Here is a 16,633-nt window from a genome sequence, read left to right as displayed (position 1 = left end):
AGATCTGTCACATCAGAAATGAGAAAGGTAGGACAGTGTAAAATAAGCTCAGTTGACTATCCAAATATCTGACAAAGGACATATCATAGCTAGCTGCATCCGTGATTTTCAGACTTGAAATCTTAAAAATATTGTTTATAACACTGGGAAAAGTTGCAGAATATCAAGACCTTTATCAGTACAAAACTGCCTCGTGCACCAGGGTTTGAGCCGTACCAATCTCTGTTAACTACACAAGCTTATCATTTCTATAAAGAAAGTTCTTATGCCTTTGGCTTTTGTCAGTAAGGCATTCCTGAATACTGCTGTGGTAAAGTACCTGTTCTGCAATGCTCTCAAAGAAACCAAGCTGCCAAACCATGCAGTAGGAAGCAGCGTTGGTGCACACAGCCTCTGCTGCCACTGCAACCCCATCCCCTCCAGCTCCTCGCAGGCTACAACCAAGGGCTGCTGCTCCATACTGCTGCAAGGCTATTCTCCTCAGACCAGAGTTTACTTGCTTAGACTTTCTCACATTTAATCTAAGATCTTTTTTTTTCTATCTTCATGTTAAGAATCAACAGCTTTGCTGGTAAGGAGAAAAATTGGCAGACTAATGACAGTGTAGATGAAATAACCAAAACCTCATTTCCCATTTATTGCAGTATTTAACTTTTTCAGCTTGAGAAAATTAAAAGAACTGCCCCAAAACATGTATCAGGCCCTTATAATCATCAGTTAGCTCATAACCCCAAAAGGGAGCACTGGCTTGGCTGATCACAAACAAGGATGATGGTCAACACAAACTGACTTACTAGCTAGCTAGCAGAATCGAAGAGACATTATTAAATCGTGCAGACAAGTCTTAAAACTTTTTTTTCCTCCCCCATACAATATTCTGTCTACAGAAATGCTTCCACAGAAATATACTTTTTCATGTCTCTAGTGGAAACCTAGTTCAGGACAAAACATCTTTTCTAGTCAGTCCCCCACATCTCGCATAGCCTTATATCATTGCTTTTAAGATTTGTGTAAAGAGTGCAACCATAATTTCTTTAAACAACATTAATTTATATAATGACATTCAAATACCAAGTAGAATTTTTCTCTTTGTACACTCACCTCCTGTTATAACCCAAGCAATCTAACATCGTTGTTCATGGCAATCTATATTACCTACTGCTCCCACGTATTTTAGGCACTGTACTTAGTTTTAATGCTCCTATGCACATATTGGTCTCATAATAAGGTAAAGGGTTTTTTTTTATGCCATAAACATGCAGTTAAAAAGCACTTAAATTTTAAAAAGCTGTTATAAAGGTAATATTTGCTTTTGTTTCCTTACATGCTGCACATTACATACATCTCTCCTTGCATGTTAAATTCCTGATCATTCACACTTGACATGGCAAGTATACGACCTTTTAACTCTTATTAATAGTTCATGATACATCACATGTACATTCTCCATCCTCCTCTCTTAAGGCTCATCATTATTTACCTGAACCGAGTGAACTTTGTCATCTATTTGCAGGCCTTTAAAAGGCTTCAGACCTCACATGCAATCTACTGTGTTCTTTCATGAATTATTCAGTCTAATGTTCTTCCATCATCCATCTCTGGCTGGCTCTGTATCTTCTGTTCTATTGAGGTCTTGACTTATGAGCAGGATCTCCTGTTACTCTTTCTTGATTGTCACACTTCATTACAATTAATATTAATTATATGGATTTCTTGTCCAATATGTAGCTATCTGGGCATAAAAGATTATCATGTTTTAATGTTGAAGTTTTTTCTTTGCAAGCTTCTATGTAATAAAGCACTTTTCTGTCAGGAGCTGTCAGCACCACATACATCTACTTGATAATAACCTTACAGTAATAGAGTTAGCTAAAGAAGTTGCGTGCAAGCCGACATGAATTCTCATAGAGAAGCCAATCTTGTAGCTTATCCATGATTTCCTATGGCTGACATGCAGCTAAACACACAGCGTTGCAAACAGCCTGCTTGATGAAATGAATAACCTGTTACAGCCTTGAAAGAAATGCTGGCCTAAGATGTTAAACTCCTATTGGAGGCTTAGGTATAATAAGAAGGTTCTGACAAATACTGTTCACACGAATGTTTGCAGAATGAGAATGTTTCATGAATATTAATGAAAACACATTCTCATGAGCTTTCGCAATCTACACAGGAAGCGTAGGAGTCTTTGACCCTTGATGTACCTAGCCCATGTCACAGACAAATCTGATGTGATTTTAAGCCAAGATATTTTGTCCCATGGTTGAAAAAGTAGCTATATATGAGGGCTGCTCTGAAAGTAACGCCTCCTATTTTATTACATTAGCCCACAATGTCAGCAGCAGACGTTGATGGCATGGCAGTAGAGGTAGAACCTCCTCACCAATATTTCTTTACATTTTGTTATTGTGTGACAGATGGCAGCAGAGGGACAGTCTGACAAAATGCCATTGGACATGGAAGTGTGGATGAGGAAGAGGGGTGGAATTGAATTCCTCCATGCAGAAAAAGACACATCCATTGATCTTCCTTGACACTTGATGAATGTTTACAGGGACTGAACAGTGGATGTGAGCACAGTGAGACAGGCTCTTGTTCACTGCCGGTGAAGATGCACAGCTAACAGCAGTGACTGTGTTGCTGTAGCTGAGAATTTGTACTACCAAATAGTGTTATTGTGCTCTTTGTACTTGTAGTTTCCATGGAAATAAATAGAAGGCATTACTCCGAGCAAATCGTAGATTAAAATTCGTAACAGACCTCATAGGAAGGCTATAGAACATTATAAGAAGAACTGGAGAAAAAAAATGCAGTTGTTAAAGGAGAAGTAATAGTTAGTTTGCCTGCATGTTCTCATGTACTACTGTAGACCTAAAAAGAGGTATGGATCAGCAAACAGATTAACAAAGCACTGGAATATCCATTGAGAGTGATCAAAGGGCCACACTTGAACCAGAAGGAGTAAAGAAAAAACACCTCAAATAATTCGGTCAAAATGCAGTAGCAGCAGAAACCAAAAAAAAAAAAAAAAAAAAAAAAAAAAAAAAAAAAAAAAAATCACTGTGCTACAAGAGCTAGGTTGCCAAGAGAAAGTTAGAAGTTAAGGTAACGCTGAATGGGATGCAGTGTGATGACAGGAAACCAACTCATATTCGTCATGTCGCATGGGAGACATTAAGAGATTGAAAGAGAAAAGAGTCAACTTGTCAAAAGCTATGTGTAAACACATGGAGAGTATAGTCAAGAAAGAACAAGTATTGCAGCCTTGTCTGGTAAATATAGAGGCATCTTCTCAGAAAAGATGGACAGAACCAAACATGAAGAATCAGCATCACCATCCAGTATTGTCTTTTAGCATGGTAAAGCCAAGCAGACAAGAAGGTAATGCCACAGCTTTGTCCAACAATTTTCAACAGAACGTGACATGCATGTCTTGCTGCAACCATCTCTACAATAAAAGGACTAATACAGCAAAGAAGCACTAGTTCAAAAGCATACTACATGAAATGTAGTTAGTGACAAATGGAGAGCAAGTATGGATGTGCTGGGTTTTACCAGCTGAGCAAAACAGGCAGTACCCTAAGGGGAAAAAAAGTAAAGCCGAGTACACAATATTGACAGTCTGTTGCAGTTGTCACCATGCCAGCCAAAGGAGCCATTAAATACACAGCAATGATTTCACTCTCCATCATAACTAACATGGAAGGTCACAGAATATCAGTGCTGTGACAAAAGCTCAGTTATCTCATCAGGCATTTGCATCAACAGCACCTTCTCTGCTTACAGACCAGCACATGCTGATTTGACTTCTTTGGAATTGTCTACGTTTCTGATTAAAAATATCATTAGCAAGAGGAAAAAGATGAAGTGTGTGTCGTTGTTTGTGTTGGATATTTGCTCAATAGATACAGTAATGTTTTGAGCCTCAAGGGAAAAGGATATTCAATATAAAAAGAGAAGCACTGGAGGGTTCTGAAAAAGAAAAAAGGAGTCCTGAGCAATGTTAGTTAGAACTGAGCTGCCAATGGCTACTTTGTATGATCACCTAAAATCAGGTTTTTTTCCCCTAGTGGGATCAAGGTGTGAATGTGCTGAGCACAACATAACAGAACCGTTCATCTTTGTTACATCTATCCTCAAATTAAGAAGTGAAAAGAAACAACTTAAAAAAACAAAAAACAAAAGACAAAAAAACAAACAGGTTGGCTGCTCCAGTGAAAGATATCCCAACTCTAGAGATACTCTACAGATATTCTTTTTGTTGACATGTTTGAAAAAGACCATCAGTAGTAAAGAAAAAGCATAAACTCAGTTTTTCTACATCAGATAGTCCTTTTCTAGACATCACACAAGCCCTAGGACTCCTGCAGGTTCTAATGTGTTTCATAACAGTACAGGCCAGCGTGAAATGTGCTCCTTTAAATTCGTGCTGACTGAACAGCTTATTTCCACCACAAAACTAAAATAACTGAATGGCCCCAGAATAAGTTTCAGAACAGCTCTTTAATATGCAAAAACTTACACCAGCTTTGGCCTATAATTACACTTTCACCTTGACAATTATCGCAGTGCCTGAGAAGTCAGGTTTCTTACTGAAGTTACTAATGACTGTAACGAAGAGCCTGAAAAATTATGTTCTCTTCTGGATACATTACACTCAAGTACCCTCCAGTAATCTCTCTGGACACAAGCAGAAAGACCAGCATAAAAGGAGATTATCCTTCGCAAGGAAAAAAGGCTTTCCACTCACCAAGAAGGAGTTTTGTTGTTTGCAGTCACACCAAAGCTCTTATCCTCAGGGAGAAGAGAGAAGGATCTAACTGCAAACAAAGTGATAATACTGTAAAAATAAAAGGGACCCCAAGCATCATCAAGTTCCAACCCCTCTGCCACAATCATGCCTACGTCATAACACCGTGGACATTTTTCAGCATATTTATCAGAACGATAATTCCCCACATTTATTTAATACTTCTTTATTCTAAATTAAAACAAACAAATAAGAACACTGTCCCAGGGTAGTGGCTATCTTCACAGTTTATTTCCACTGAAATTCACAAACTATCCATGGTACGATGCCAGAATCAGAACTCAGCATATGAGCAGTACGAGCTTACAGTGCATGCTACATCCCTCCCCACTCCCTCCCCAGCATAACCCCAGTGTAACCACCCGTATGGGCTCTGCCCAGCAGGAAAGCTGCTACATCAGGCTTTCTGCAGACAAGGAATACGCACACAGGCAAGTACTGCAGAATAGATGATGCACTGTAACACACACCCTGCTTTCTCCCTCAATGTTTTATGTGCCCATGTCCATTACAGCACCCTGTCACCTTGTGCAATGGGATATCCTAACAACCAGCTGGAGCTTTCTTTCTACGTAAAAATTCATCACGAGAGCTATACATCTTGCAATGGTTTAAAAAGAAACAAGCAGCTTTGATATTTGCAGGCTTTTGATCACTCAAAGCAATTATCTGCTTCAAATTAACTTTCAGTAGTTATATGCCTTCTCTAGCTAAGAGACATTATGCAAATATTTAACGTTATTTAGTCACACCTCAAAAGTAGGATCATTAAGCAAACTTAAACACAAGCCTGGGCTGTATCCAGATCCAAATCTCCCTGAATTCATTCAAAAAGTGGATTGCTTTCCACGGGCACTGGCTGGATACTGTGATTACGGTGATATCTGCCCAGTAATTAAATACTGCGTATCTTTGAAACCCAGTCAGTGGTGTCTCATCTCTTGAGTCACTTGTGACACTCTTTCCCACCGTATTCTTTAAAACAGTCTCCCTGAGACACAGTGGCTTATTCATTAAAGGATAAGTTACCTTACCCTATTTGTAGATGCAGCTACTTGTGTAAAGTGCTTCCAAAATCTACTTCTCTCCTCGGACTGAAAGACACAAGCAGAGCTAACAGTTCATTCAAGGTAACTTTATCAAAAGCTGCTACATAAAGCCTTACTCTCTATCTCACCCAAGGTCTGGGTGTACGTGTCAGAAAAGACCCATATTGCACCTGCATCCCATGCAAGTAAAATGACAGGATTGCAATCTAGCAAACTGCCATAGATTTGCATTCTGGTAACCTCTGGAGCACCAAATATACAGCATAGTGTCTGTGTTAAGTATACATCACAGAAGAGAATATATCCATGCTAAGTATATTCAGTGCTGGCACACAGATGCTCAGGAATCCAGAAGGCAGTGACAGAACAGGTGTCCAGCAGCACCTCACAGCAGCACGGAGCCCTGCACAGGGCTGAAACCCAAATCCAGACCCAAACCCCACCATACACTGGAGAACAGGAGATGCATCTGCCACAAACTGCATTTCTTCAAGCCAGGCCACCACCTCTCTAAGTCTCCAAGTCCCCTTAAGATCACAGATTTTCCTTTAAGTCAAAGTAAGTGGACACAGATAGACCTGCTGAGATTGATCTGAGTAATAATGGGACAGCATTTCCTTTTGCTGTTTCCTTTGTGCTGATACATTTGAGACTGTGCATCCTCAAAGACATCTTGATATAAAGCTCCATGCACTTAGTTATCAAGAGACACAGCCAACAGCTGAAGGAATTGTTTCCAACACTTCAAGTAAAAAAAACAATGCATATATATCAACAGAAATTTCTTACTAGCAAATTGTTCACAAAACATGATCTGAAATTTATCACTTTGATAAGTGTTGACAAGTAACGACGGGCCTTCCCTTTGCAGCATTTGCCAAAAAATGCTATTTTTTTTTTTTAATAAGTCTATTTCTGACTGTTATGATAGTGAAAATGATCATGCCCAATAATTCTGGATAATAAATTAGTCAAAACATTAAAACTGCAGTTATATGCAGTCTTTCACTGTGCCATGGTTGCAGCCTGGCATGAAAATATACCATCTTCGAGGTACCAACACAACAAATTCTGAGAGCATTTAAGCATTCTGGTTTACTAACTACACAGGTCCCACCTGCTGACCAAGAGCTGGCTGTCCTCATAATAGAACCTGAAAAAACAAGGTGCTTAGAACAGGGATCCTTATGCACATGTGTCTAGGTGGTTTTACACACAACTGAGCACTAAGGAATAATGTAGTTTTCATTAGATGCAATTTTGAGGTTTTCAGTTCGTATTCTAAGTCTGGCAAAAGCTGATATCACATAGAGAAAATACATGATCGTTTTTTGTACTTACATCCGATTTTAATTCACAAATTCAGGAGAAAGACCTAACACTCAAAAACACAGAATTTGGCAAGGATTCCAATGGTGAAATTACTGGCACTCTGGTCTTTCTTCTACTGGTCTACTTATTCCTGATTTATATGCATTAAGTGTTTATGGACTATTTTACTGCATTAAACAACCTATTTTACTTTCTATTCTCTTATGTAATAAACCATTTTAAGCATACAATGAAATAGCACATGGTTCAGTGTTACTACTAGAGTAGTGATAGTTTGAACTCCTAGATCTCCACTTTTTGTTACCATAAGACTGCTCCAAACTTACCAAAGTTTTCCTTCTGTTTTTGAAAACGTGCCTTGTTGCCTTTTTTTTCCTGACAGTTCTCAGAAGTTCATGTAAGCCATTCTAGGGAGGACAATCATATTTGAGAGAACAGATGAAAGATACTACTGAATTTCAAATGTGGATTGCAAATATATGATCTGGTGAATTGTAAATGCAATTTGTTCCCCAAATAAACACCCACCAGTTTGAGAATGCAATAGGGCTCTTTCATACATACTATTACTTTGCTACAATTGCTTTCACAAGGATACAAAACGAACTCATACGCCTCTATGTTATTTACTTTAAAATAATATAATATTATTTTAAAAATAATAATATTTAAAATATAAATTTTATTTAAAAATAAAATAATATTTATTATTATTAAAAATAATAATGCATTCCCTAGATCTTAGATCATTAACTCAGTGAACTATTTACTAGCAAAAAAAACCAACCAAACAAAAAAGCAACCAAAACTCTACATCATGTTGGATATCTCCATGCAACACATACACTCTGAAATATACTTTGTTCTGGACAGTCAGAAGAAAGGACAAGATGCCTACGCTGAGTTAATTAAGTGTCCATTTATTTATTTATTTATTATTAAACTCCCTACATGTGAGATTTACCAGCAGTAGTTTACATAATGCTGACCCAGGATCCCATCAGCCATGGAGATCTGCCATTTTTTATTCCCATTCACAACAGTGCTCCTTGCACACTACTTGGACCCTGCCACTCTTCAGTCAGTCACGTGTTCTGATCTAGTTTAATAAAATAACAAGGGTGTTCTCTTCAGAGGGGAGCATTTTTACAGCACATCTTACCAGAGCCAGCCTTGAGTTAGTTGTTGGTGAGCATAGGATTCCACACCAAATGGGCTCCTCAGCTGGAGGCTGCGTGCCAGCCTAGGTGCACTCCCAACAGCTACCACAGGCTGTTCCATTAACCTAGAAGCTAGAAGGAAAAGTGTCTCTGAGGTGTCAAAACTGGGAAATCCTCACTGAAGAGACGATGGAAAACCAGACCAGTAGGATTTACCACCTCTTCCACACAAAGCAAATCGACATCAAGAGTGTTCCACACACCTCACGCTACCAAGACACATAGAATAGGAAAACTCACAGGAACATTCCTTTCCTCATGTTCAAGCACAGATCTCCACCTGAACACTGCTAAATTCACATTGAAAACAAACTCACCCAAGTCCTCATCCCAAATAATTTATCAGTGATACAACTGTTGCCCAGTACTGGACACTTAATTACTGCTGGTGAAGAATGTGGTACTTATAAAGCAGGTATATATGTACATATATGAAGACAAAAATCTGATCGTTTAAGCTGTGTTTGAAATGATTATAGATAAATAACATATGTAGGAATTCAAAGTAAGCTATTTGAACTTTTATTCAATTCCAGCTAGTAAAAAAGAACAATAAAAGATGAATTTATACTCTACTATAATATTTATACTCTACTATAATGAAGTCATAGGAAAAGATTTCTAGGAAAAAAAGCAAAACAAAACAAAACAGAAAACAAGCAAACAAACCTTTCAAGTAGTTATCTTCTAATTGGAGAAGTGACTATAGATGATTAAAAAATTCTACATATCTACTAAAGATAAGGCATGCTGTAAATCTCTAGCCCAAATGGCATCTTATTATGTGGAACTGCAAATCAAGTGGAACAAACAATGGTTAGAGGCATGTTATGCTCTGCATAAATATTCTTTTGTATCTATTGTTTAGCTTATATACAGATCCATCTTGAATCTAGTTAACTAGTAATTAAAGCTCTACAAAATTCACAATTTTGTTAGAGACACCACTTCAATATACACCAATTCATTTTATGTGCTTTTGTAGTGGTCCCATTTTGCTTATTTGCCATTACCTTAAAATAAGCAACTCTTAATGCATTTTGAATTCACAGAATACAGGAGCTCTTTTTCTTGTGGTTGATAGAAGGCACTTGAAAAAAAAAATTGAACTGTTTTATACCTGGGATTGGCCAATTCATGAGACACTAACCTTGTTATTTCCCTAGAAATTTCATATGCTAGCACCACTGTCAAAGCGTTCATTAACATCAGTGCATTTCTGAATCTGAAAAGCTTTCTGAGCTCTGAGCAAAGTTTTATTACAAATACTTCACACGTGTTCTTGTTTTGCAATGTGAGCTGTGGTACTCCAATCTAAATTCTATCAGCTAGCTAATGTCCTAGTTAATATTATTTTCTTTCTGTGATTCCAAATACAGAACGTCAAAACGTGATGTTCTAAGTCTCGTATCTGAAATAAAATCTTCTGAAACAATTTTGAATACAAAATAAATATCCGTGGCACAAAATGCCCAGCATGCATAAATTCAAATTAAGGAAAGAAAGCAGTTTACAGAATACTCTATTGCAACTTACTGTGGTTCAGGTATCCAAAGTTAAAGCGACAAGTTCTGGAAAACAGTTTTCTCACTCTAATTCATACAACAGCTATGCAATGAAATCTGGCAGTCTTACAACAGTGCCCTGAATCTTAGTTTTAAGGACACTTTTGAATATACCTGGTTTTTGAACTTGTTTCTATCTGCCAGAATGCACCACTGTAATCAAAAGCAAACAATGCACCAAAAACTTGTTATTACCTACTGTAACCAGAAGGCTGATGTAGTAGTAACATTTCCCAGTCTTCCCACTATGAATACCAATAAAACATCAAATAATCACACACTCCCAGTAACTCCCATGCAGTATCTTGTCACATAAAACCATTCATCAACTCTTCTCATCTGTTTTGCACACTGATTCTCACTTCCCCAGCACTCCCACTGTGGCATCTCCCAAAACTTAAATATCATTAAAAAGTGGCATTATCCACAATTGTTTCCAGCCACTACATTTGCAATTTCAAGTGAAATGAAGCAGAAGCTACTAAACACAGATTGTGAAATTATAAAAATAGCATCTTTTCCTGTGCTTTCAGGCAAACCTGAGCTAGAGGAAGATGCAGGACAGCACACTGGCAGCCCCCATTGCCACAGTCGTCTCTGTCCCTCCCTTCTCACCAGAAGGGTGTACTTGCTTGTACTTTGCTGCTACACTGAGAACAAACAGCAGGATTTGACATTGTGGAGATAAGAGGCCCTGGCTTGAAGACAATTAAGGAGAAAATAAGGAGAAATAGTCCACCTGCTGTGGATCAGTAGTTGTGTTGACAGTACTACTGGGAGCAGTTTTCCATTTTCCTCCATTTTACTATACTCACTGCTCTAGCTGTTAGTTGAGCATGTCCAGTCTCATTACATCTAATTTTCAAAACACACAGATATCTTGTTTTGATGGCTGAATATCATCAGCCAGCAGAAGCACAGTACTGAAACAACTTCAAATAATTTCACAGATGTAGAAGCATAGAATTGTTAGAGTTGGCAAGGACTTTTAAAGGTCATCTATTTGGATGCCCCATCGCTGCAGGCATTCAAGGCCAGGCTGGATGTGGCTCTGTGCAGCCTGGTCTGGTGGTTGGCAACCCTGCACATAGCAGGGGGGTTGAAACTAGATGGTCATTGAGGTCCTTTTCAACCCAGGCCATTGTATGATTCTATGATCCAGTCCAACTCTCCTGCAACGAACATGGACTATATGTACAATGTGCTGAACGGGGATAAACATAAAAAGATTCCTGCCATACCCAACCTGACAGTGTAAGAAAATGTCTCCAGACTGCTGTTTTCACCCAGCTAACCCAAGTACTATGCTTATTATAACGGAGTACAGCTGATAAAACTAAAGTTGTCACAAACATCCTAACTTCATCTCTCACTAGTTGAATACACTCACCTTGTACTGCAGTAGTATGAGCAGAACATAATATAAAGTTGGTAAATACATTAGTCTCTGCATGGAGAAACAGTTCCTCCTGCAGAGGATTGTCTAATTTTAAGATCCTCTTCTATTTACTGCTTCTCAATCACAGTGCAAGAAATAAAGATATCTGAACTTGAACATAAGCTTCATTCATCTGTGCTTGTATTTAAGTACTGTTATGCAAGTTGTTTACATAGTATGCAGCTCAAAATCTAGATAAGATTGTTGAAACTCTCACTCCGTTGAGGGGCTTCAAGTGATTTCTAAATGAAATTCTTCTCTGCAATAACTATTATATCTGCATATGTCACAGAATCACTGGCTTAATGACAGCAAACTTAGTGCAGCCAGGACAGTGTGCAGGTGGCCTCCTACCTCCTGCTGTTGGGCCAAGGAACGGCCCTGAGCCACCAGGGGAAGCTGGGCTGATTATCCAACAGGAAGGCTTCGAAGTGCTGTTACAGAACGAGAACAGAGACAGAAGGGCTGAAAGGCTCACACAGAGATTCTTGCCTGGAGGGAGAATGATAGCTGAAGGAGCTGAGAGGAATTTGGGAACAAAAGGTAATAGAGACAGGAGTTTCTTCCTCATCCTTTCTAAAAGGGACCAAAGGTCATAAGGACAAGAATAAAACAAACAACTGACTACACATTGATCCTTGAGCAAAAGGAAACCCTGCAGTGCAGTCTAGCACCTTACACACCCCCAAAGTCTGCTCATAGTTTGATAGAAAATAGATATTGACTATTAAATCATTATATCACATTAGATCAGGGAACAGTGCAGGACAGTGGTGGACCAGAAAAGAGCAACAGCAGGTCTGGCAGCAGCTCGGCCTACCTTAAAGCTGTAAGCCAGTGGCAGACACTATGTTGTAAGATGGCTGCTGATGTAAAAGGAGTCTGCAGTCCCTGCTGCAACGTTTCATCGCACAAAATACATTCATTTCATTCATTTCACACAAAATACAGCAAATGCTTGCAGCTTTTAGTATCAACTGCAAAGAGTTCACCATGGTCTCTGTTGAGTGACCTCTGTACGGTAACAATGATTGGGCTGATAAACGTTGCTTTATACATGGAAAGATCCAACAACATTTTCTGTATCAGATCCAACTCAGATTACAAGTTCCTGCACTCACAGCATCTGCTCTTAACCCCTGTGTCATCCTGAACGATGCATGTACTTTTATTTGTTTCATCTTGCTTGAACTGGAAAAGAAGATTCATTAAGGTCAAAGCAATTAAGTAGGCTGTGACACACAGATATCTACACAGCATCAGCTTTGACAACCTCCAGAGCACGCAAAGAGGTTTTGTCCCACTCAGAGTGGTGTTACCCACTGACCAAAAGCTGCCACTGCTCAGCCACAGGAAGAAAGCTGCACCTCTCCTGGTGAAAATCATTCCCAATTGCAAAAAGACAAGTCCTGAATTAAAGATACAGATAATAAAAGTAAATAAAAATGTATATCCACATTACCGTAAGCCTGAAGTTTATTTTTTTCCCTGCGTATGGAATTGTAGGCCAATAACGTGAACCAGATAGCATCACGCCCACTGCTACAGCTCTGCAGAAGTAGGTGGTGTTGGTGATAATGGATGGCAGTATCACACTAAATATTGTAATCATGCTCCCAGAATTGCAGTACCTGAGAAGTGCAGTTAACACCAAGAATATCTTGTCAAGAAGATGCCAGCAAATTTAACAAGTATGGAACTTCAAAACTTTACTTTTTCAAAAGCAAATTACTGGATCTCCACAGAACCACTGTCAGAGATTTTTTTTTTTTTAATAGAACTGCCATGAAGTTTGGTAAAATGGGTAAATACTGATACGTACAATTGACAACTGCTGGAATACACGTGCTTGACATGGGGCGAGTTCATGATGTTAAGAACATATCACCCATCTCACAGTACAACTGGTAAGCACTGAAATTCACCTGTTTGTACAGACTATTACCACATTAAACTCAATCAGCAGCTTGCACTTATGCAATTAAAAGCTTACGTTCAAACATTAAAGTTGCCAGATTTAACAGAAGTCTTCAGCAGCCTCCATTAAGATAAACTGAAACAGTTTACAACACTCACTAGAAGTCCTCCAAGTGTTCAGTGTGACAGTAATTTCCACATCATGCTGCTGCTCATTTTTTACAGGACAGAAGGCAGCAAATTCAGAAATAAAGACACAAATTTAATTCCATTTACATTCTCCTAGGAGGAAGCGAATGGAATTCAGACTTGCAGATTGCTGCAGAGGTAGATAACTTGGCTGATGAAAACTCCTCACTGTTCACAAACCCGTACACTCATATCTGCATATGTCAAAATCCAGAAATGATTCCACAGGATTGTTTATCCAACCTAAATAATATCTGTAACCACAAACAAGCATGCAGTTCTTTTCACTCTTACTCAAGCAAAGTTACCACAAGCCTGATTCCAGTCAGTCCTCATTCAAACATATGCTGGAATTCACAGCCAAATGCCACCACGCTGTAGCATCAGATCAGAGATAATGACAAATTAAACATACAGCTGTGTTAATATAGTGCATTCATTAGGTTTTACTGCGGACTGCTTTGCAAAATTTAAAGATTTCCTATGATAATTTCATAACAGCTCAGCAACACTGGATATTCCTTTTATCAAGCAGAGTTCTTAGTACTCCAAATTACACCCTACTGCCACATCGTAAACACTGACACTGTTTCTAGAGGAAATACATTAAAGACCTTAAAAGAAGTTAAATATCTGCTTCCAGCTTTCATATAAAGCAAGGTCTTTATCTAGAAAGAAAGGAAACAAAAAATCCCTCTGTGACTAATTACCAATGCCTTTCACCTGTTCTCAGTTCTGCAAGCGAAAAAATCAAGGCAAACCTGAGACATGCAAATACACTCCTTGCCTCACTCCTTAGTGCTCAAGTTTGAATGTGTGATTATTCTGTGTTGCCTTCTAAATATTTTCAGCCTTCTGAATTCAAACACTGGATCCAAGCCACAAGGTGAAGCAAAGAATAGCGATTTCTCTCCTACTGATTCCTTTTTGAACAATAATTTTGTAATTCTGTCTTGTGTCTATTCTTGTTCTGTCTTGCATCTATTCTTGTTCCTGCTTAGGTGCTCCTCATGGGAGTATACTGTGATCTTTTCCTGAAGTTAAATGCAAAAATATGTGTTTTGCTGTTAAGATTTGTTTTGTCAGAGCAAGGAAAACAGAAGAAATAGATATTTTAGAAACAAAGGAAGATGTGGCAGTGGGAAATAAAACCAAGTGATTCAGTGCAACTGTTCATTTTACCAATAGGAGACCTAAACAGGTGAGCGTATTTCATTTGCAACTGCACAGGGAAAAGCTGCTTCCCAGTCAAGGACTTAAGTGAACAGACATTATTCTTGATTTAACACTTTAAGTGTAGAAAAAAGAAAATCACAAATTGTGCCCAGAAGTGCCACAATTATCTTTTATACTGGCTGTGATACTCAAAGCCTGACTTACCTCGTGCAGACCTCAGCCTCCTGTGCTGAAGGTAGGGGGCAGCTGCAGGTGGTTGCTCACACAGAAGAAAGGGAGCTCTGTGTGCAGCACTGGTAGTGTTTGCTGGGCAGCAAAGCAGGCAGCACCTCCGCCTGTGTTTCCATACTACACTGTATGTAATATGGAGGCATTCAAGGCCAGGCTGGATGTGACTCTGGGCAGCCTGGTCTGCTGGTTGGCAAACCTGCACGTAGCAGGGGGGTTGAAACTGGATGAGCATTGTGGTCCTTTTCAACCCAGGCCATTCCATGATTCTGTGACTGTAACATTCAATCACACCATAACAGAAGTGGAATATTCCAAGCACACAGTGCTGCCTGAACCCCATGAAACTCTAACACAGACTGCATTATAGCCTGTGAAGCGGTACATAATTGCTATAGTAAAGCATTTCAGTTGGAATAATGAAAGGACATAAACAAAACTCAGACTTACCTCCTAACTCCAGGAGAAACAAATCTGCAGAGGTGTCAGGGCATGGCATGGCTGTTCTCTGACAGAGGGGGAACACAGCAAGACCCACAGCCCTAAGCAAGGTGTGCCAGGCAGGGTCAAGCCCCAGCCCAAACCAGCAGCCAGGATGGTGGCAAGAAGGCAGCCCTGAGGTCAGGGTACAGAGCTGAGCTGGAGAAAGACAAATAGCAGAACTCCAACTGAGAACTGAGCTGCCAGGCTGTTATTAGGGCTGCTGGGACCACAGGTGGGGATGGGAGGTCTCAGGTGAGGCTGGCGAGGGCAACCAAGGCTTGATAGAGCAGAGAGCTGCCTCCCAGCCCGTGAGGGTGCTGGCTGTGTTGGGGCCTTATCACATTGAGGGTTGGGGTTTGCAGTGCTGCTAAAATCCTCGGCATTAGTTTCTGCAAAACTTGTTCAGAATGGTTATGGAAAAACATTTCCACGGCAGATCCCCCACTTTCCCACAGCACGTTCAGATTGTTTAAGGGCACACTGCCGTGTATTTTTTGGTCTTCAAGTGAACAAACACCAAAATAAGCAGTAATGGAGTACTGAGACTCAGTCTTGTGTGTGTGTGACTTTTTAAGCCATTTCTTACTTTTCTTCCAGCGATCCCCCTGTTCTCAAACTCCTCTGGGGACTTACAGGCCTTCTGCCTTTGAGCCACCTGCACGCATACACGGATACAGCCCTACTCCAGTACGTGCCCATGGCTGTGCTGGGCCAGGTGTGCACAGGGCAGCAGTGGGCACAGCGTGGGGCAAAGCCATGCCTGCAGCCCGGCCTGGCCTCACACCCACTAAGAGCTGGAGGAAGAAGTGAGGCTGTGAGCAGAGGTGTGACAGGCAGTGCTGCACCGGGTGCTGAGAGGGATCTACGGCAGTAGAGAAAACACAAGTAGATGAAAGGAAATAAACGCAGATAATTTGAATGATTTAATTTGCTAATGTTGCATAAGAGGTATAATTAGTTCAGTAACAGTGAGAGAAGCAGAGGAATCAGACTGGTAATCACAAATAATTACGTGCCAATTACGCACAGCAAGGTTTTTTGTTGTTACTGAATGGTCAGGATTTCGGAGCTAAACCAAATCACAGACCTCACATTCTCCATTCTAGTTACTTTTTTCTTTCCTACTGCAGCAGAACCTCTCTACCTTTCCTCTTATTAAAAAAAAAAAAAAAAAAAAAAAGGAAAAAAAAAAAAATGTGATGTGCATCCAAATTGGATGGTGATAT

General features: G+C 39.6%; 1 protein-coding gene across 4 annotated transcripts in view; it reads right to left on the bottom strand.

The window, feature by feature from the left end:
* RORA (RAR related orphan receptor A) overlaps positions 1–15,607 on the bottom strand; it is a 398,577-nt gene extending 382,970 nt beyond the window's left edge. For 3 of the 4 annotated variants that reach the window (XM_090148734.1, XM_090148738.1, XM_090148735.1), the window contains exons 1-5: positions 15,375–15,607; positions 8,354–8,483; positions 7,518–7,598; positions 5,845–5,904; positions 4,751–4,820 (exon numbers count right to left, since the gene is read on the bottom strand). The gene's annotated coding sequence lies outside the window, so the exon portion shown is untranslated. The remainder of the gene's footprint in view (positions 1–4,750; positions 4,821–5,844; positions 5,905–7,517; positions 7,599–8,353; positions 8,484–15,374) is intronic. The other variant, XM_090148736.1, reaches the window with a different exon arrangement.
* Positions 15,608–16,633: the final 1,026 nt, after the last annotated feature.

This window comes from Phasianus colchicus, chromosome 12, assembly GCF_987193195.1.
Source record: "Phasianus colchicus chromosome 12, bPhaCol1.hap1.1, whole genome shotgun sequence".
In the NCBI taxonomy this organism is placed as follows: domain Eukaryota; kingdom Metazoa; phylum Chordata; class Aves; order Galliformes; family Phasianidae; genus Phasianus; species Phasianus colchicus.
Note: the sequence above shows the minus strand (reverse complement) of the source record. Positions and strands in the feature narration are given on the sequence as shown.